Source organism: Felis catus, chromosome A1 (genome assembly GCF_018350175.1).
Source record: "Felis catus isolate Fca126 chromosome A1, F.catus_Fca126_mat1.0, whole genome shotgun sequence".
Lineage (NCBI taxonomy): Eukaryota > Metazoa > Chordata > Mammalia > Carnivora > Felidae > Felis > Felis catus.
This window is the reverse complement of record NC_058368.1, coordinates 7,354,850-7,376,564: the sequence shown is the minus strand read 5'-3', so window position 1 is coordinate 7,376,564 and position 21,715 is coordinate 7,354,850. Positions and strand designations below refer to the sequence as shown.

Here is a 21,715-nt window from a genome sequence, read left to right as displayed (position 1 = left end):
CATCTAAACCTGTCTCTCTCTCTCTCTCTCTCTCTATGTATACACACACACACACACACACACACACACACACACACACATATTAAAATCAGAAAACATCCATTTTTTCCAAGCTGTGTCTGAAATACCAGTTCCCAGGGGGGCTCCGCCATTGTGTGAAAGCCTCCTCGCCCGTCGGAAAGTTGTGTGGAGAGAGTGGTGGGATTCGAAAAGTCTACAAAGACCCCGTCTAAAGGGCCATGTGTTGGTTTCACAGGGTTTCATGGTTCCAAGATTGGCTAAATATGCTTTGGGGGGTTTTCTCAGTAAATCTCTATAGATAGATTTTATTGTATTTTTACCCTTTTGTCTGTTTTTTTGTGTTTGAAATTTCTCCCTCATTCATTGACCAGTAACTTTCTGTCACCCATCTTTGACTTTTCTCCTTACATCTGCATTTAAGCTGTCATTTACTTCTGCCGTTCCCTCCTCTCAATATCTGACAGCCAAAGCCTTCACACGCTTTAACCCCTTTGTGTTTGCATTATGACATAACCTGTGCAGAGTGGCCCGGCTCCCCAATTCTTGTATGTAAAATTTGCAACATTTTTTGAGACGGGTCAGTGCCCATTTGGGGGACCCTTTTCTTTATCTGAGTACCGTGTTAAAACTTTTTGCAGATGTGGCCTATTCAGGGGCAGGCTGCGGCTGCATGCAGAGATGGGGAAAAGAAGAAAAGGCCTTCCTATTTTGTGATTGCCATAGTAACTCAAACATCGCCAGTGTGTCTGCTGGTCCGGTCGGCCGCAGCCTGTGAGCTTGATTTCCTGTGCAATCAAGCCCTCTACTGGAGATCATGGCTCTTGTGACACAGGGCTACACAGAGGACAGTGTGCTTGTTAGGCCTGAAATTAAGCATTTCACTTTAAAATAATACCCATTTGTATCCATTTTGTTCAACATAACAACAGCTGCTGTCCCTGGAATGACAGACTTGCCTTTTTAACCAAAGCTTCATATGACATTTATGAATGAGGCTGGTTCCATTCACTTGTAGTTTGAATTCACAGTGGTTATTTTTGCTGGGGTTTTTTTTTTCCCCCTTCCCCAGCATATGGGTGAAATCAACATGATTCAAGTAATTATATACACAGTTCATGAGGAGGAAAAAGCCTGCTTTGTTAGTCTCATCTCTTTTAAACTAGTTAGTGGGCTTTAGTTCCCCCCTCTTTTTAAAGAAGGCAAACTATAGAAGGGGAACCAATGCCAACGTGAAAAATGCTGATAGCCTCGAAAAAGCGAGCGATAACGAAAGAAGAGACAGTGTCATCGCGAGGTTTTGTTTATTCGTTTTTGGGTAAACAGCTAAAAAACGGCGGTCTGAGTTTCTCAGTGGGAAGGGGGCGGAGAGATCCTGGGCCGAGCCCTCCTGCTGAAGCCATTTAAAAAAAGACGGCTCCGAATTCTCGTTTTGCTTGCCAAGGGCTCAGGGTCCAGAAAAATGAATAAAACCGAAGGCACTACCCAGGTGAAAATGCCCGGTCTGGCACAAAACGCCAATGGGCAGTCCCTTCACAGAACCCTGAACGGTCCCACGGCATCACTGGTGTTGAGAAAAATAATCGCTGTTGTCACTGCGTTAGCCAGTAAATTCAGTGCAACGCGGATGTGTGAGTAACAGCTACGTCGGTAGCTCTTCTCTCCCTCCTCCTCCTCCTCCTCCTTCTTCCTTTGATTCACCAGCAGCAGCAGCAGCAGCAGCAGCAGATTAACTAAATCCGGCAGAACATACCATGTTTTCATATCACATCACCAGAAGGCTTCTCTTCCCGGCTTAAAAACTGGACAAGCAACAAGAAATCAACCTATCGGAGCGGAATCCTCAATTTGTAAACCGTTCAGCCGACAAGAGGTTGACCCTGTGAATTCAGCACCGCTCCAACAGCACTCCCCTAACCTGAAAATAAAAGGAACCTGAGAGGGTGCCTTTCACGGTCTGCAAAGTTTCCATTTCTCTCGACTTGTAAAAATGTTTAGAAAATTAAAATCTTTGTCTCCAGTCACGGAGTTTGGACGAGGTATTTATTCTGTCTTCCCCTCCTTGCCCCAATGTGTAGAAAGAAAGACTGGAAAGCATTAGTTAGGTCCGATGGCGATGGAAACCACCTTTCTTCAAGCTGCACGGTTTCGTTTTCCAGCTCTTTCAAAGTCACCCGTTTCACAGAAAATTCACTTGCCAGCACAAGCTATATAGATTCAGGCAGGAAAATGCCTCTTCCTAAACATGATGGTTTTTACTTCTGTAGGAAATTGTGTGTTAATATATTTAGGCAACGGTAAATAATCAAGATTGCACGCGTCAGGAGGGGCGTGTAGGTGTGCGCGTGGGTAAGCACACACACACACAATACACCCAGACTATAGTAAGTCAGGTATAAAGGCTGGAGTAGAACATAGTCTCTACTGAAAGTGCCTAGAGACGAGCCGGGCACGTGGTGAGCATCCTCATGTGCTAGCCATTTTTATTGTCCTAGTCATTGTATCCATTCGTGTGTCCAAAATTCACTTGAAGCCAAGAGGGGAGGGGCAATACTTCTAAAGAGTCAACTCGCCAGTAAATGATTTACCTAAGAACCAATGCGATTCTGAACTTCGTTTTTGACTGCACGCACACGGAATAGATATTTCTGCATTCACTCCTTCGTGTGTGCAGAAACTTGATAGACTAATCGTAGCCCAGTGCTAGGCACGGAGGCCAAAGATAAAAATAGCCTAGAGTCTCACGAAGCATACGCTTCAGTGAGGAGACAGCTGAACCAGGAGACCCCTCCCAGCAGTGAGGCCCCAGTGAGAGCAGTGTGTTCAAGGGTAGAGGGAGTATCTGTTCGTGGAGACAGGAAGAACAACACTCACCTACGACCAGAGGGCAATTGCAGCTTGGAATTCGGATCATCGCCGAGCAAGAGAGGACAGCAACGGTGGAGAAAAGTATTTTAGATAAATGAAATCAAATGAACAAAAGCATGGAAGTCTAGGTGAACAGGAGGTGTTTTGGAAACAAAGAATTCAGAGAGTTGGAATACGCCTTAGTTTTCCCCCAGAGTTTTCTAAGTAAATCATTTCTTTAACTGGTGTCTCTCAAATGCCTATTGTAAGCGAGTTATTTTGTTATTAGAGTAAAAAAAAAAAAGTTAGTCGCAGTATCTGCTCTCAGAAGACTCCCAATCTGCCACTGTAAGTCCAATAAGGAAAAAATCGCACTCCGAAGCTAAATAGAAGAAGTCTGTGGAACTCTGGCAACTGGTTTCGCTGCACTCCTTTCACTGATAGAGGATGAACGAGGGTCACTCCTAAGCACAGCCTCTCCTTTGCTATCTGCAGTTTGAAAATGTGTCATGTTCCCTGTGAACTTGTTCCAGCCGGGTGATGTGAGTTTAAGAGTGTGTGTGTGTGTGTGTGTGTGTGTGTGTGTATGGCATATGTACCTATCTATAGTGTGTATATATACATATATATAGTATTACACTATGTATATGGATAATATATACTCTGCGTAAGAGCATCTTTTGATGGGACCCTGGGCAACAGCTTTGGGCAGGACCACATTTCTGCAGCTGTGGGGAAGCCTCGGGAACAGCAATGGGATGGCACAGTGCCGAAGTCAAGGGCAGGGCTGCAAAGGGTGGGGAGCCGAATTTAGCCTTTCTTGTCCAATTAATGCTTCGCTCTGTCTGTGCTCCTCACGTGTCTTGCCTTCCCGTGTCACACACACACACACACACACACACACACACACACACCTATGCAGAGCCTCCTTGATACTCGTGGGTGTGGCATAAGCAGTATTATTGCCAGGTTGTTGTGTTGTTTCCTGATGGCTTTTGTTAGTTCAAGTTTTCTTCGGTCAGCCCAGCTAGATCAGTCCTACTCTGCAGGGCTCTGACAGAAGGTATCATTTCACACACTTTTACTATCCTATCCCCGAAAGCCTTCTCTCCCAACCTGAGAATCGGGGAAGCCAATAAGAGCTCAACCGATTTGAGCCCAGTTCTCCATGTGTAAATTCACTGCGGTTAACAACAAGAAGTTGACCCCATGAATTCAACGTCCTGTAATAAGTCTTAGTCTCTGCTCAGGATGAGTCCAGATGGTGGGAGCGAGGACCGAACAAGGAGGTGCAGATACAGCCCTGGGACACATTAGCACAACCGAAATTATTATTTAAACAATGACTTGGCTCATTGCTTGTATCGTCTCTGTGTCCCTCGCTGGAGTGTACGCTCCGTGAGGGAGGACTGCTCTCTGCTCTGCCTTCAGGGCTGAGCAAAGCGCCAATAAGACAGCGGTCACTCAGCAAATGAGTCCATTGCTAAATGAACGGGTGAATGAATCCAGCAACACCACTGCCTCAAACTCTCCGGAATCCTTCCGGCAACTACGTGGCCACCTCTGTTCCCACTGAGATTGTCTCCACACATAACAGATACTCACCCAGGTCTCTCTGGTGCTGCCTACGATGATCCCTGTAATAGGAAGACAATATCCATCATTTCTTATTTGAATGAGAAGAAAATAAGATTTTCCCCACTCTGCATAGTTTCTGTGCCCCTCTGCAACCCTGTTCCCAACTGTCCTACATTGTGATAGACCTGTGGCTATGACATCTGAGGTCAAAGCACTTTATAAATTTTGACAAGTCTTACTCATCTGCATTATCTCTAGACCAGTGGTTCTCAGTCCTGGCAGGCCATTAAAATCACTGTGGAAGCTTTGATAAACTCCTGATACCCCAGCTGCACTCAGGCCAATCAAATCAGAATCTCTGGAGGCTGGATCCAGGACTCAATATATATTTTTTTAATGGTTATTTATTTTTGAGAGAGAGAGAGAGAGCATGAGTGGGGAAGGAGCAGATAGGGAGACACAGAACCCGAAGCAGGCTCCAGGCTCTGAGCTGTCAGCACAGAGCCCAGTGTGGGGGGGCTCCAACTCAAACCATGAGATCATGACCTGAGCCGAAGTCGGACGCTTAACAGACTGAGCCACACAAGCGCCCCAGGACTCAATATTTTTTAATGTCCTCTAGACGATTCCAATATGTAACAAAGTTTGAGAACCTGTTCTCTGGAGGCTTGTCATAAACTGTCTTTACTAAGTTTGAGATTCTAAGAATTCTGTGATCAGAAGCCCCCAGTGGGTTGGGATGGGAGGGGTCATTTGGTTTGCACCTTCGCTCCCCACTGCTTCCCAAAGGAGCCACGCATTGGGCCTTTTCTCTCCGACCTGGGTTGGCTTTGGGAAGCAAGTGATCGTACCTGGCAAAGAGTGAAGCCGCTTCTTCGGGACAGTATCTGGAGGTTTCCAAAACCGTGATGGGGGAAGAAGCAAGTGAGAAAGGTAGATGCAAAGGGTGAACGTGGGGGATAAGCGATATAGTCAGAGAGGCGACAAGACAAAGTCTTTGTAGGAGGCCAGGGCCCGCCGCAGTTTGGGGGAGCCCTTGCTCCCCAGCTGAGTGGGAAGGCTGAGTGGGGAGAGCCCCAGCACAGAGCAGCCCTGCATCCGTGATCTTACAGGTCAGGGTCCGCGTTAGATCTCACGTTCACGAAGGCTTTCCTCGTCAAGCACAAGTGGGCAACCCTAAGGCACCCGTTCCACTTAATCGGATCCAAGTCAAGACACTGACCTTTAGTGTGGCTTTGGGGAGGCTCCCCTCCCCCGCCCCCATCCCCGCCAAGCTTCCCAAGTTCTACTTTCCATCTCTGTGAACTTGAGTACTCTTGGTGCCTCACAGAAGAGGAATCGTAAAGTATCTGTCCTTCTGGGACTGGCTGTTTCACTTGGTACGATGTCCTCAAGGTTCATCCACGTTGTCGCCCGTGTCAGAATTTCTTCCCTTTGGAAGGCTGAATCCTACTCGGTTGTATGCGTAGACCGCGTCCTGTTTATTCCTTCATCCATGGACGCCTGGGTTGCTTCCACCTTTTGGCCACCGTGGGTAGGCCTGCTGTGGATGTGGGGGGCACCTGCGTTTACTTTGGAAGCAGATTTCTGCCACCCCTGGTGGCTCCGTCCCGCACCCTTGCTGGGTCTTCTTCCCGTGGTCTACACCCGGTGCCCGGCGTGCCTCCTCTCCCAGGGCTCAGGGTCCGAGCTGTTACGAGCTCTGCGCGGAGAGACGACCCTGAGCCCGTGAGGCTCCTCTGTCCCAGCACTGCCTCCTCTCCTGCCCCTCCCCCCCAGGGCCACCAGGTAACCGGCCCCCACCGCTCCCCTTGCGCGGTGCCCTGCTCGGGGCAGAACCATAGCAGCCGTTGCTCTGGCCTGACCGACTCCCCGGAGTGGGAGGCTCCCGCGGAATTCACATGCAATTCACATGCGGGCGCAGAGTTGAAAACGTTCAATAACACACACACAAAAATTAACCCTAAGATGATCATAACAGGACAAGGGTGAGGATTCCCTCTTCTTTTCCTCCTTTGCTTCTGCCAGAAGCCACCAAAGGGTTAAATACTTGGCCACGAGGTGGGATCAACTTCTCAGATCCGTGGTGTGCCTGATTGTCCTGCCCGCTCTGTGTGAGGGATGCCCCAGCTGCTTTGTCGGTTATAATGGCACATCTTCATTATTGTTCCGATACTCCTTGAAGAAAAGAAACGCCCTAATCTTTCTCTGGTGCCAATGACTGCCACAATGCGGGGACGTTTTATTTCCCTCCCCTCTGTCCTTCCCTGCACCCCCTATTGTTGCCATAGTCACGATGGGGCGATAGCGAGGGCGCAGGGCCCTGTCTGTACTGTACCGCCCCGAGCGTATTGTTTAAATCTGTATTATTCCACTGTTCTGAAGATTTACATTTTTAATGGCTCATTTATGTAATCCCATAAATAAAGTAGCGAGAAAAGCATCCCACACAAATGAGTGAATCGGAGTTTAGAAAAGGCTCCTGAGGCAGGTCAGCGAGGGTCTCAGCTGCGGGGCCTTGATTGGTGTGGCCGGTGGAGGCAGGGTGGCAGTGGGCTTAAGACCACCCAGTCAGCGCCCAAATGGGGCATTACCAAGGAATAGCGGGACGGAGCTGGAGTTCAATCTCCCCTATTTATCGGAGGACACAGTTCTACTGCAAAATCCATTTTAGTCTGAGACTCATTTACCTTATTGCTTTGACAGCTGCACCTCTCTCGGCAGAGAAGTTTCTACGGTTAGCTTTTTCCCTCCAAGCAGCTGATGCTGTGTGTTTCCACCCGCACCGCCTCCCCCCCAGCCCCGCCGCCCCTCCTTTCTTCTTCTTAACCAATATATTCCTGGGGCTGCTAAATTCTCTCTAAAGAGCCTGTGAATTCGAGCACCTGCCTCAAGGATGTATTTGACACACTGAACAGAGATATGGTTGGAACAATTCCCCGTTAGGCTACCCTCCACCAGTTCTCTCTGCATACTCCCTCCCCGGCCAATGAAAAGCCGTAGTGAACCTCAGCTCCTTTGGGGGGGAGTGTGTACTAATGGGGCACAAATGAGGAAAATGGCTCAGATGGACCCGAATCAGCGCGCGCCTTGCAACCTTCCCCGTCCCTGCCGGGCTTCGAGGCAAAACTGTAGGTTGCTGGTCTCCAGCTTGGTAGGCATCGTGGCTCTGGAACACGTGTTTGAACAGTCACTATCTCATGCTGTCACGTGAAACATTTTTGCGTTGGGCTGTCCTAGCAAAGCGTGACCGCGAGTCGGGTCCTCTTGTCTTCATCTTCATCTGGCAGAAGCCAGTCTTTTCATTAGACTTTCTGTCTTTTAGAATATTTCCTAAATATCCGCCGTCCCGCATCTTTGCAGTGGCCTCTGCGAAGACTTGGAGGTCTGTGTGCGCGACTGTCCATCGGAAACCCACGGATGAGGTTTCGTAAGCGTCCGGGACGGAGCCCGTAGAGAACCGGAGGGACGGTTAAATGCTCTCAGTGCACATAAATATCACAACGTGGCCAAATTTAATTGGTGAAAACAGTAGAGCAAGAAAGCCTCTGAATCCCACTCTCCTGTTTTCCTGCCATGGAACAGATGACTTGTAAACTTGGCAAAATGAAGATTGTAACCTGCAATCTCCATGTCTGGGGCTTGTGGGAAAGGGCAACCCCCATTTTTCTTTTCTATCTCCGTAAGAGGCAAAAGCTCCGCGTAAGTCAAAGAGGAAGCGTTAAGATCTGTTGTCCGTTTTTCCCCAAATAGACGCAGAGGCAGGGAGGGAGGAGGCCTGGAAACAGAGCCAGAGCCCCGGGCTCGGATCCAACCCGAGCGTGTTCTTGCCGGGGAGCCTGTGACATGTCCTCAGACTCGAGAGTGCGGGTCCTGAGAAGCCGGTGGGAACTTCTCTCCGCTCGCTGCTGAAACCTCACCACGCACGTGACACGACACGGGACAGTCATACCGACGGACTAAATGATGGAAGAACCTAACCGAGCCTAACCTCAGTCATCTGTGAAGTCCGCGTCCGAGTGCGTCATGAGATCCGCAGGAAGTGATACATGTGAACACCCCGTACGTACGTACATCACAGCACACAGAGGAGTCCCTAAATGGGAGATATTACTTATGGTGATGAATGCTTCTGGTAGAACGGGCAGAAGCCAGTCTTTTCGTTAGACTTTCTGTCTTTTAGAATATTTCCTGTGGGAAACCTTTCAGCATTACTAATGGCGTCATTACCTCTCCTTGAAAGAGAGGAGGAAATTCCGTAACGTCCTGGAGATTGAATTCAGGGTCACGATCTCCCTCCAGTGAGTTCTGACTAGTGGAGCTAAAATACCCAACCTGTCCATACAAGATCCGTGTAAGCTCGACCTGGAATTTAATAGATTGGAAAAATGAATCCGTGCTTCTGTGTTGCTGCTATTTCTGGATATTTCTTTCTTTAATGAATCACGAGCCATGCATTTCTGGAGCCAAGGCCACAGACTGTTTCGCTTGTAGTTCTTGAGATCACCTTTTCTCCCTGATGGTTTCTTGGACCTAAACAAACCCTCCAGGGCACGGGTGTGCCTCAGGCTCCCGACACAACTGCCTGAGCGGCGGACGAGACATCTTCTGCCCTGCATAACCAATTAGATGCCAGGAACCTTCATATCGAGTCTTGCTGGTGCTGCTTAATCAGATGCTAAAGCTGTCCCGTGAGCTTGGGCCCAGGTGAGGGACAAGCCCTGACCAAGCCACCAGAGCCTGGGGCTTTAGGACTCAGTCTCCCTTCCAGATCAATGGCGTTCATCCCATCATGCCTCACGTCCCTTCTTATTTCCAAACCAGTCAGGTCATTCATCACCATCAAGAGTCTTATCTCCATAGGGTCCTACAGTCACCTAATGTCATGGCTTTCAAGCTTTCTCACCCCAACCTGCACTAAGGAATACATTTCATGTCTGTATCTAGGATACACCCACAGCCACATACACAAATTAAACAAAAGAATTTACAGAACAATGCTCACTTCAAGTTCACCAGATATGCTCTTATATTTTCTCTTTGCTTTCAATGTTGTTAACGTTCAACCATGCCGCACTAAATTCACTCATAATTGATGAAGTCATCTTCTTGCTGTAACTGAAGCCTGGCTTTCTCCTGCGGACACTGCTTTCACTCTGTCTCTTGAATGGAAGCTTTTTCTTCCCACACTCCTTTTTGACCTTGCCAGGCTCTTTCCTCCATTTTCCTTCCAACCTCCCAGCAGCTTTGACGGGCACACCATGAGCCTTTGCTCCGCCACTCGTACCAGAACTCCCCTCCCTCTCGCCTCGTAAGGTCTTGGCTCGTAAGCTGCCCTCTTTCACTTGTGCATCGTCAACTTCTCCTTCCCAACTGGGCAATTCCCTTTAGCCTACAAATATGTTGTGATATCGCCCACCTTAAAAAGAAATTACTGGGCCCCATGCTTCTTCCAACTATAACCCAATATCTCGGCTTTCCTTTGTGGCGGTTCTCGAGTTTTCTATACGCACTGTCCTGACTTTCTCAGCTCATGTTTTCTCTTTAAGCTGCTCCAACCATTTTCACCTGTCCACTGATGCTACTCTCATCAAGCTTACCTCCGTCGTGCCCAAGTCTATGATCTAGTCTCCATCCTCTGGAGAACAGGCTGGTCACACAGTAGCTACCCAGTAATTTTTGTTGAATGAATGAACGAATGAATGGATATAACTCCCATCCTCTTAGTTTACTGGATTCATGGTTGTGCCCTACAAAAATAGGTGAAATTCAATTTTTAAACCAGGTTAATGATCTCCACGCACTCATTCACTTCTTCTAAGGTTTTATATTGCCTTAACCCATGTCCGCTTTTTACATGTAAATTCCTGGAGCTTTCTCGGCCTTGTAAAATTTCAAAAAGCTTTTTTCTTTTTTTTTTTTAATTTTTTTAAACATTTATTTGTTTTTGAGAGAGACAGAGACAGAATGCCGAGTGGGTTAGGGACAGAGAGAGGGGGAGACACAGAATCCGCAGGAGGCCCCAGGCTCCGAGCTGTCAGCACCAGAGCCCGACGCGGGGCTCGAACTCACAAGCTGTGAGATCCTGACCTGAGCTGGAGTCGGACGCTCAACCGACTGAGCCATCCAGGCTTTTTTCTTTTTAACTTTTTAACACAAATGCTCAATTCTGAGGATGAAGGAGTACTCATTGAACACATAAGCATGTGTAATTCTATGTTGGACCTCAGGTACACGCACCTGTACTAATCATAATCCAGAGTTCGAGACAAACTCATTATTATCCACTCCTGGCCTGCTTTAACAAATTAATTAACCATCAAATTTTAGTAATGTAGCAATCATTCACGAGTCTACCACCCAACGTGAAGTTTATTGCATGCTAATTTGACATATAAATTGTTCCAGTCATGGATGATAAGAGAATAGGAAGGAAGGAAGGAAGGAACTAATATGGCCTTTGTATCAGGCTCTATGCTGAATATTTTATCTGCGTTATTTGATCCTTGAGGTAGCTCTGAGACATAAGCATTGTCTTTACTTTCTAGATGAGAAAACTAGCTCAGCAAGATCATTTGTCCAAGTTATCCCAGGAAGTACTAACGCTGGAATTCACAACTAGGTTTGTCCAGCTTCAAAGCGTAGGCTCTCTCTCTGTGAGCACACCGCCCCTGTGGGAAGGCAGCAGCACATAGAAGATGGTTGGCCTGGCATGTCTGGGACCCAGCCTGTTCTATATCAAAGCCTTGCTGGGAGTTAGGTACCTTAACTCCAAAAGTTCAGGAAGATTTTCAGAAGCGTTCTTCTGTAAGGCGTGAATGTAACAGCACCTAATATGCAGGAAACTAAATTTTAAAAAGACATACATTTTAGGAATCTTTCATATTGTAAGTAATTTTTCAAAGACCTATCAGCTACCTTGCATCATTCAGAAGCATCTGGGGGTATCTGGAAATGGGAAAAAAAAATTACACAAACCTCCTGTTCTCAGTACCATAAAACTCAGCAGTAACTTTGTGTCCCCAAAATCAGAGTTTTTAAGCCACATTCATTTCCTTTATATTGCCCGTTAAAAGAGTTTTTTTTTTTTTTAATTTTTTTTTTCAACGTTTATTTATTTTTGGGACAGAGAGAGACAGAGCATGGACAGGGGAGGGGCAGAGAGAGAGGGAGACACAGAATCGGAAACAGGCTCCAGGCTCTGAGCCATCAGACCAGAGCCCGACGCGGGGCTCGAACTCCCAGACCGCGAGATAGTGACCTGGCTGAAGTCGGACGCTTAACCAACTGCGCCACCCAGGCGCCCCAAAAGAGTTTGATGCGATAAGAAAACAAATCATAGCACATAAACACTGTGTTGTATTTACGAGATGTTCGTTGACCCTCATTTAGTGGGGCAGCCTCACTCCACCCCGGATTGACTGTCAGCATCCATGGGGCTGGTGGAAGGGGTAATGGGGCAGCTCTTTGGAAAACTCCCCTGGTCTTCCCACCTGTGTACATCTTTTCTTGTTACTTCCCTGCTCAGCCTGTATTTTGGAGAATCTCTTGATCAGTAGTCGCTGCCTTTCGTTCTATGAAATTCACAGGTTTTTCGCTACATGACATTGCCTCTGACAAATAACTTTTGTTCTGTCCCTTTTGATCTGTGCTCATCTGTTTGAATGGCGTGGACTGGGTCACCGTAGCAGCATAAACTGATGTTGTAGACCAGACTCTGAAATTCTCTGAGTTCGCGTCCCCTCTGTGAAATGGAGAGGATAGGGTCCATTGGGAATTGCATTTAGGTGGCATGTCTATTTCATCGTCTCTAATCGGGAACCATCCCAGCTGGTTTTTGTCTTTCATGACACTTTTGAAGGGTACAGGCCAGCTATTTTGTCGAATGTTCCCCCATTTGGATTTTCCTGATGTTTCTTCATGGTTGAATTCAGGCTGCACACCCGTGGTACGACTTTTGCAGAAATGCTGCGTCCTCAGTGCGGGTCCTTGGAGGCACGCTGTACTGCTTTGTTCTCGGATTGGTGATGTTAACTTGAACCTTCAGGTGGTGAATAAAATCTACTGGAAATTTAACCATGTTCCCTTTTGTAATTAGGAATCTGATGGGGAGATATCTGGAAAGGTGCAAATACACATCTTCCTCGACTCACAATGGGCCTTGTCCCGATAAACCCATTGCAAGTTGAGAGTATTTGAGTGGCAAATGCATGGAATACAACTGACATACTGAACGTCCTAGCTTAGCCTAGCCCACCTTAAACATGCTCAGTGCACTTAGAGTGGCCTCCAGTTGCACAAAATCATCAAAAACAAAGCCTATTTTATAGCAAAGTATTGACTATCTCAGGTAATTGATTGAACACGGCACTGAAAGTGAAAAACAGAACGACTGTCTGGGTACAGGGTGGTTGTCAGCATGTGGGTTATTGATCCTCGGGATCCCACGGCTTGCTGGGGGCTTTGAGTTGCTGCTTCTCCCCAGCATGACAGAGAGAATCGTTTGCATATCGCTAGCCTGGGCAAGCATCCAAATGCAAACTTCCAAGTATGGTTTTTACTGAATGCGTATCACTTCTGCACCATTAAAGTAAAAAAAAAATCGTGAGCCGTTAGAAGTCAGGAACTGTTTGTGTCTTTTTTCTCATGTGACTTTTGCCCACGGATTTCAGCACCCATCGATGATTCTTAACTGACACACTTAACTGCCAAGTGGTGATTTTCTAATTTCGCCATTCTTCCTACGTCCCGATATTTCCAAACAGAGTAGTATAAGTACTTTTTAATCCAAGAGTTTGTCAATTATATTAATTACTCCTGAATATAACCGAGTACACCCAGCTCCTCTAGCCTCTTAGACACCATGGCACTTGTGGGTCAATTCAGCATTTGAAGGGTTCCCCAAGCGCGCCTCTTCCCAAGCCCAACTATGGAGGACCTTCTCACCCAGTCTCCCACTTGTTTGATATTGTTGTCGTTGTTTGGGGAAGGGTTGTGTTGAACAGGGACTACTGAGTTAAAGGCAGACTCCAACCTAATTTAGACTAAGCTAAGTTTTATTCTTTCTGTGCAAATATTAAACTCAGCCAAAGAAGGAAGTCATCACAAAGAACAAACTTAAGAGAACTAAAGAACTTATGAAATGGACAGAACACAGGGCCTAGAGTTTCTCCCAACTAAAACAAAATTGGACATTTATATTGCAAAGTCAATGACAATGTTAATTGGTAAGTCGTTAGGTGGATGTCGTTAATAATTTTAAAAGATGTTTTCCTTTCTCAGCTTGCCCGGTTCTTTTCCTCTTCATTGCAAAGAGGCAGTTGCAAATACAGCCTTGAAAAAAGTTACAAGCCAGGAATAAAATCTACGTTTTCTTGCATCAAAGGGGCTTAGAAAATGCGATTGTATTTTTGACACATTTTCATTCATATTTCAGACATTTCTCGTTCATTAAACAAATACTTTTTAAAAGGTTTGCACTGAGAAGTGGCTATTTAGTCTGCCCTATTTAAAATAGCCAGCCTCCTAAAGCTATTATTTAGCTGACCATGTAGTGAAGTCATTTGAATGATTACTGTAAAACAGGATTTAAGAGGAAAATAAATGAAAGGGGAAAAGTAATTTTGTGATCGTTTCAAAGTTCTAAATACGCAGGGCCGGGTGCCATGACACAAGTATTCTCTCTTGCCTTTAGACACAGGAAAAGTGGATGGATTTCCTTTGAAAAAGGAGCTCCTTCTAAATCAACAGTCAGTGGTCAAAGTAAACACCCGGTTGAAGATTATGTTTGAGAAACTGCTTACAAGTTCCACGAGGCATTAACAAAGCAAGGAGCAGAGAGCTGCAGACGCAGAGGAAGGCACGAAGGAGTGTGTTGACAAACGTCCTGTGTGTTGGGCCATCAATGGCCGGAACCCAGACAGACCCTGCTGCAAGGAAGAGTCCCACACCTTATCTGTTTTGTGGTTCTCCTGAAAAATAATTATTAGGAGCTACTCTGATGGAATAAAATAAGTGATGTCATCAGCAACTAGCTTGCAGACAAACACACACAAAACAACGATTCTATTTGTTGCGAGAAGCTCAACCCCCCTCCTGTTACATTATTCCATTGATGGAAATACATTTACATCTCCTTTGTTCACTAGTTTTCTGGAGAAATTTTATAATCACTGGGCAACTCTATTTCTCTACTCTCTTCGAAGTGACTCTGAGTGGCCGGACCCATGTTTTTATTCCATGGCCAAAAAGAAAAAAAAATCTCTGTTTTTTTTTTTTTTTTGAAACGTTAGTCTATCATACATCAAACCTGTCAAGCTTTTTCATTAAAGTTCATGGTTTTTAAGTTCATTGTAAATAACTCAAATTGATTTTACAAAAGAGAGAAAAAAAAAAGTCTTGCCCCGACGTTGGCCATTACAAACTGTAATAATATCCCTTGTCAAATGGGATTTCTCAAGTGGCTTTCTGAAGAGGGGGCAGAGAAAGCAGAGATTTAGCTGAATAAAAATATTTTGAGATTAAAACCCGTGCTATACTTGCCTTGTGGGTTGACTTGTTTTATGAAAAGTCTCGAATTGTTGCAAAATACTAAAAGAAAACCAGTAGTTATGTTTATCAAGAGGTTAGATTCCACAGTTTGAGAACCTTAAGAGTTATTTTGCGGGGGAAAATCCCGATAATAAGAAAGAACCATATACTTGCTGATAACTCCGTAAATTTGTAGAGTAAGGGTTCTCTTGGATTTTTCTTTCCCAAAGTAATGAAAAAGGCATCTTCTCGCTTTTTTTTAATGTTTGTTTATTTTTGAGAGAGAGAGAGAGAGAGAGAGACAGAGTGTAAGCAGAGGAGGGGCAGAGAGAGCGCGAGACACAGAATCCGAAACAGGCTCCAGGCTCCGAGCTGTCAGCACAGAGCCCGACATGGGGCTCGAACCCACAGACCGCGAGATCGTGACCTGAGCCGAAGTCGGACGCTTAACCGACTGAGCCCCCCAGGTGCCTCTTCTCGCTTTTAATCAGACAGGGTCATCGCAGCCGGCTGCAGGCAGTAGGTCATTGCTCAGGGTTCCAATGGGGGAGCAGAACATGAAAAGTGGTACAGAATAAGGGACTCTTGTAGGCATTCGGCTTTTCACAGCCGTGAGAGCAGGTGAAAATGTAGGTGAAAAGCTCTTGCCTCCCTCGTCTGGTGGAGGGCATGAAGTTTCTGCAGGGCAGCAGGGCTGGAAGTGAGGAAGAAAACCCAGACAGGGCGAGACAAACCAGAACTTGCAAGGGTAAATCAGAGCCCGCAAGGATAAGCTGGAACCGACATCTGTCTCTCACCACCTCCTCCCCGTCTGGCATGGGTGACCAACAGAAGTCGGCGTTCTTCTGTTTGAGGGGCCCCTGGGCCTGGCCTGACGCTCGGAATTGCTGAGCAGAGCTGGTGGGAGCTGGAGGGCCCGGGAGGGGGCTGGCACAGAAACCGTGTGCATGAGCTACCGCAGTGCCCGTGCAATAATTGCAATCATCTTGAGTTTAACAGATGCTGTTTTACGTTCGCCTTTTCAGTCACAAATGCTCCCTGTGGCCAACCCTAACCTAGAACCATACGGGAAGGGGATTCTGCGAAACACAGCTCCAGCTCGGGCTAAGGTGGCCCCTGGGAAACCATTCCTGCCATTTTCCTCTAATCTTGCGAGTCGCCCACCAGCTTTCTTCTCCTTCTCCCCACCCCCACCCCCTCCTGCCGAGAAGTTTCTGACGTTGCTTCCATGTTGGGCTGTCAAGAAGCAGCTTCAGGTTGATACAACTGAGGGAATCATCTTGACGTTCTTCTGGTGGTAACGTGATCACCATGGCCCCCACGTTTTAGGGACTTCTGTGTTTGAAAGGATGCATTGGTCAACCTTACGCTTATGCTTCCATTGTAAACATTTGAAAAGGCTCCAATTCAAAACCCCAGACTAAATATTGTTTCTGTTCATGGAACTCTTCCTGCTCCCCATGATCCCTCCCTCCTTCCTGGCACTTAGCTTATTCAACTTATGTCCTCAAATGTAGGGCACCGAGAACTGGAACCTTGTCTTTCTCACGTTTCCCTCTATTCACTCCTACCTCTATACCTGATATCATGCCTTTCCATAGCAGATGCTCAACAAATGCTCGCGTAGCCCCTGATTACTTCGATGTTGTAACTTACCTTTCTTGTTTTATTTAAAAAAAAATTTTTTTTTACCATTTGTTTATTTTTGAGACAGAGAGAGACAGAGCATGAACGGGGGAGGGTCAGAGAGAGAGGGAGACACAGAATCCGAAGCAGGCTCCAGGCTCTGAGCCGTCAGCACAGAGCCCGACGCGGGGCTCGAACTCACGGATGGTGAGATCATGACCTGAGCCGAAGCCGGACGCTCAACCAACTGAGCCACCCAGGCGCCCCCCTTTATCGTTTTAGACTTTACTTTTGTGTTGGGCCTTACTAGCTGAGACAAGGATTATCTCCAGCCTGTGGGGCCTGCTTGATATTCTCTCTCATCACTTTCTGCCCTTCCCCTTCACTCTCTCTCAAAATTCACAAATAAACATTTTAAAAAATGAATTCTCAGTAAAAGATAAGGTAGAAATCCTTGTAATGATCTGCGAAAACACAGGAAGTCCTTGGCTATTTCTTAATAAACATACATCTACAATATGTTAGAGACGTATTTATCTAAGGGAAATGTAAGCATATAGCCTTACAAAGACATGCATCTCACCGCAGTTTTATTTGTTATAGCCCAAATCTGGAAATAGTCCACATAGCCATTAACAGGTGACTATAAACCATTTATGGCATATGCATAGGATTGGATACACCTTAGAAATAAAATTAATGATGGGGCGCCTGGGTGGCTCAGTCGGTTGAGCATCTGACTTCTTTCTTTTTTTTTTTCAACGTTTATTTATTTTTTTTGGGACAGAGAGAGACAGAGCATGAACGGGGGAAGGGCAGAGAGAGAGGGAGACACAGAATCGGAAACAGGCTCCAGGCTCTGAGCCGTCAGCCCAGAGCCCGACACGGGGCTCGAACTCACGGACCGTGAGATCGTGACTTGGCTGAAGTCAGACGCTTAACCGACTGCGCCACCCAGGCGCCCCTGAGCATCTGACTTCTGCTCAGGTCATGATCTCACAGTCTGTGAGTTCGAACCCCGCCTAGGGCCCTGTGCTGACAGCTCAGAGCCTGGAGCCTGCTTCGGATTCTGTGTCTTGCTCTCGCTCTCTCTGCCCCTCCCCTGCTCACGCTCTGTCTCTCTCTGTCTCAAAAATAAATAAAACATTAAAAAAATATTTTTAAAAAAGAAATAAAATGAATGAACTATTAATTTTGCTGTCACATACCACAACGTGGATGAACCTCAAAACAATTATGCTGAGTGAAAAAATCCAGACCAGAAAAAGACACATTATATGACTCCATTCATTTAAAATTCTACAAATGCAATTTAGAGTTAGAGTCATGAAAAATTAATCTATAGTTATAGAAAGGACATGAGTGGTTGCCTGTGGATAGAAGGTGTTGGGAAGTGTAGAATGATGGATTAAAAGGGGCATGCGGGGGGCAGCTGGGTGGCTCAGTGGTTCAGCGTCCGACTCTTGATCTCAGCTCAGGTCTTGATCTCAGGATCAGGAGTTTGAGCCCTGCATTGGACTCCATGTTGGGCGTGAAGGCTACTTAAAAATTAAAAATAAAAACAAATGAAAGGGGCCTGAAGACACTCTTGGTTGTAATGGATGTGTTCATTATCTTGATTGTGGAGTAAGTTTCACAGGTGTAAACATATACCAAAGCATATCAAATTTTATCTTAAAACATGCGTCATTTATTGTATACCAGTGATATCTCACTACAGCTTTAAAAAACCAATGGAAAAAAGATTGTCAACCCCAAAACACGTATCTATTGAAAATGCTCTGAAGCACCTGGGCCGCTCAGTCGCTTAAGGGTCTGACTCTTGGTTACGGCTCAGGTCGTGATCTCACGGTTTGCGAGTTCGAGCCCCACGTTGGGCTCTGCACTGACAGAGCGGAGCCTGCTTGGGATTCTCTCTCCCTCTCTCTCTGCCCCTCTCCTGTTCATGCTGTCCCCCTCTCTCTAAAGAAGCAAATAAACTTAGAAACAAAAGAAAATGTTCTTCAAGAACAGAGTTGAAGTAAAGATATTTTCACATATCGGAGAACTAAGCGAATTCATTGGACCAGATCTGCCAGATCCTTTGACAATAACTGCCAAAGGAATTTCTTCAGTCTCAGGAAAAATGATGCTAATGGATAATCCTGGGAAAGAGATTAAAAATATACGAAACAAAAGCATACAGGATTAAAGGAAGATATAGACAATTCCAAAATCATAGTAGAGGACTTAAATACTCTTCTATGAGAAATTGATAAGCCAATTAGGCAAAAAGTCAGTAAAGACACATAATCTGATCAACACTATTTACTGTTTTAACTACTAATGTATCTCTAGTACTATTTATAGAGTATTACATCCCCCCAGACTCTGAATGGTACATTTACCAAGATAAACCATAGACTGGCTTTTAAAGAAGGCTATGTAAAAAAGTCTAAAAAAGCATTTAAAATACTTTTACCTGAAGTACTAAAAAGAACTTGCTATAACATTGCTCTGCAATGTTTTCTGTGTCTGAAAACACCAGTTTGGGGCCCAGAGTTAACAAAAACGCTGCAGTTTTCTCTGGCTATAGCAACTGAGTTCTCTGCAAACCATCTAACAAGACTACCAGAGTAGAATGGTCTATGTCATTCCTGACAAGAATAAGTATGTACTGTGTTTTTGTTGAATGCTTGTTGAAATGTGTTACTTAGCTCTTGCCAAACACTGATTACCACTTGATCCACTTAAAATACTGAATAATAGACTTACATCACAAATATGTCTCTTATGACTAAACAAAATGTCCACAGAGCTTACTAGATTTCCCGAAATAATAGAAAGTACTTATTGCCGAAATGACAGAAAGTAATATAGTATGTTCTATAACCATGTTATGACTAATTAGAAATTGATTAAAAGGCCCAAATATGTGGAAATTAAACAATACACTTGTAAGTAATCCAGAATCAAAGAGGAAACCCGACGGGAAATTAGAAATTACTTGGAACTTAAAGAACTGAGATTGCAGAGCAAACCATGGCCCGAAATTTGGAGAGAAGACAGAAGATGCAGAGGATCACAGCTTAGCACAGCCAAAGGGCAGGAGCAGAAGCCTCTGTTAGAACCAGTAGCAGAGAAGGAAAATTTAAAGTGTGTTTGAAAAATGTCTGAAGACTGTATGTGGACAAACCTGAGATTTAAAACTCAAGGGGTCCAGTCTTGGGGGAGTGCTTACATGGTTGAGTGTTTACCACCAGGTTCTCACAGTGAAGACTGGGGGAAAATCTATTTGTTCTTCTGGCATAAGGAGAGGAAAAGTAGCCTTTCTGAAAAATACCCAGGGCATTGTGTTCTTCTTCAGAAGGCCTGCCTCAAGGGAAGCTATTTTACTAGATCCTAACCAACCAAAGTTTTTCGAGAGCCCAACCAACCTGGGGAAAGGGAAATACCCAACTCTAGACTCTCTAGCCTTCCAGTGTAACTTTTGAAAACCAACCAACCAACCAAACAAACAAAAAACAGAACTGAGGAGCACTTGTGAATGTCACAGGCCAGGGCTATGGGATCACTGAAAGACTGAAGCTTAATCATACAACTATAAAACCTCCCTTCCCTTCTAGAATGGCTTACCACCACATCAATAGAGTTCCTGTACAATAACAGGAATGCAACAGAAAGAATTGCACGCCTCAGACCTTATTTAAGGAGTCTTTAGGGAAATCCAAAGACAACAGAGGAGACAAAAAAGACACCAGAGGAACTTTTAGCCCCAGATAGCTATAAGTACAGCAAACATCAAACACAATCTGTCCCCTGGACAGATACACGTTAAACCTCACACTAAAAGCCTTAGTTCGTTTTACCCAGTACATCACATCTGGCTTTCAACAAAAAATTACAAGGCTTATTAAGAGATAAAAAGCATGGTTTGGGGAGACAGAGCAAGCATCAGAACAAGACTCAGCTATAGTAGACATTTTGGAACGATCAGACTGGAAATTTAAACAACTATGATTAATACGCTTAGGGTACCAATGGAAAAAGTGAACAGTATGCAAGAACGGATGGGTAATATAAGCGGAGAGATGGAAACACTAAGAAAGAATCAAAAAGAAACACTAAGAAAGAATCAAAAAGAAATGCTAGAAAACACACGTGTGTGCATGTGCACGCGTGCGCACACACACCAAACAGAAATGAAGAATGCCTTTGAAGGGCTCATCAGTAGACTGGACACAGCCAAAGAAAGAATCAGTGAGCTTGAAGAAATGTCAATAGGAACTTTCAAAACTGAAATGCAAAGAGAAAAAAAAAACAACACACACAAAAACTCCACCAACCTAGAATTCTGTATCCAGTGAAAGTCTCCTTCAGAAGAGGAGGATAAAAACCATCTCAGACAAACAAAAGTTGAGGGAATTTGTCACCCATAGACCTGCCTTCCAAGATGTTCAAAGTTCTTCAGAGAGAAGGAAAATAAGGTAGGTGAGAAACGTGGATCTAGATAAAGAAAAGAAGAATATTAGAGAAGAAATAAAGGAGGTAAAAGAAAATATTTTCTTTTTCTTACTCTTAATTGATCTAACATGAAACAGTATTTTAAAAATAGTAATAGCTGCAATTATTCAGTGAGTATAGCTTATGGATACGGGAAATAAAGGCTAGCAAGGTTATAAGGGAAGGGGAAGGAGAAATTGAGAACACTGTGATATAAGATACTTGCACTACCCTTGAAGTGGCACAGTGTTACTTAACAATGGATTTAGATTAGCTCTAAGTGTATTTTGCAAATTCTAGGACAAATGCATAAAAAGGTTAAAGAAAAAAAGAGGGGGAAGGACAAAGATCGAAAATCACTAACATAAGCCTCCACCTTAGGAGACAAGAGAAAGAAGAGTAAATTAATTCCACAGTCAGCAGAAGGGAGGAAATAATGAAAATTGGAGCAGAAATCAATGGAATTAAAATGAAGAGATCAACAGAGAAAACCAATGAAACTGAAAGCTTGTTTTATGAAAAGATTAATAGAACCGATAAACTTCCAATTGGACAGATGAAGAAATAAAGAAAACACATATCGCTAATATAAAAGAAAAGTAGATTATTACTACAGATCCGACAGACATTAAAA

At 44.9% G+C, this 21,715-nt stretch overlaps 1 long non-coding RNA gene across 1 annotated transcript; it reads right to left on the bottom strand.

The window, feature by feature from the left end:
• Positions 1-1,305: 1,305 nt before the first annotated feature.
• On the bottom strand, positions 1,306-4,876 carry LOC123382332. Its single transcript, XR_006590566.1, has 3 exons — positions 4,471-4,876; positions 2,893-2,915; positions 1,306-1,936 (listed from the first exon to the last, which is right to left on the bottom strand). It is a non-coding gene; the product is annotated as an uncharacterized LOC123382332 (long non-coding RNA).
• Between the last annotated feature and the right edge of the window lie 16,839 nt (positions 4,877-21,715).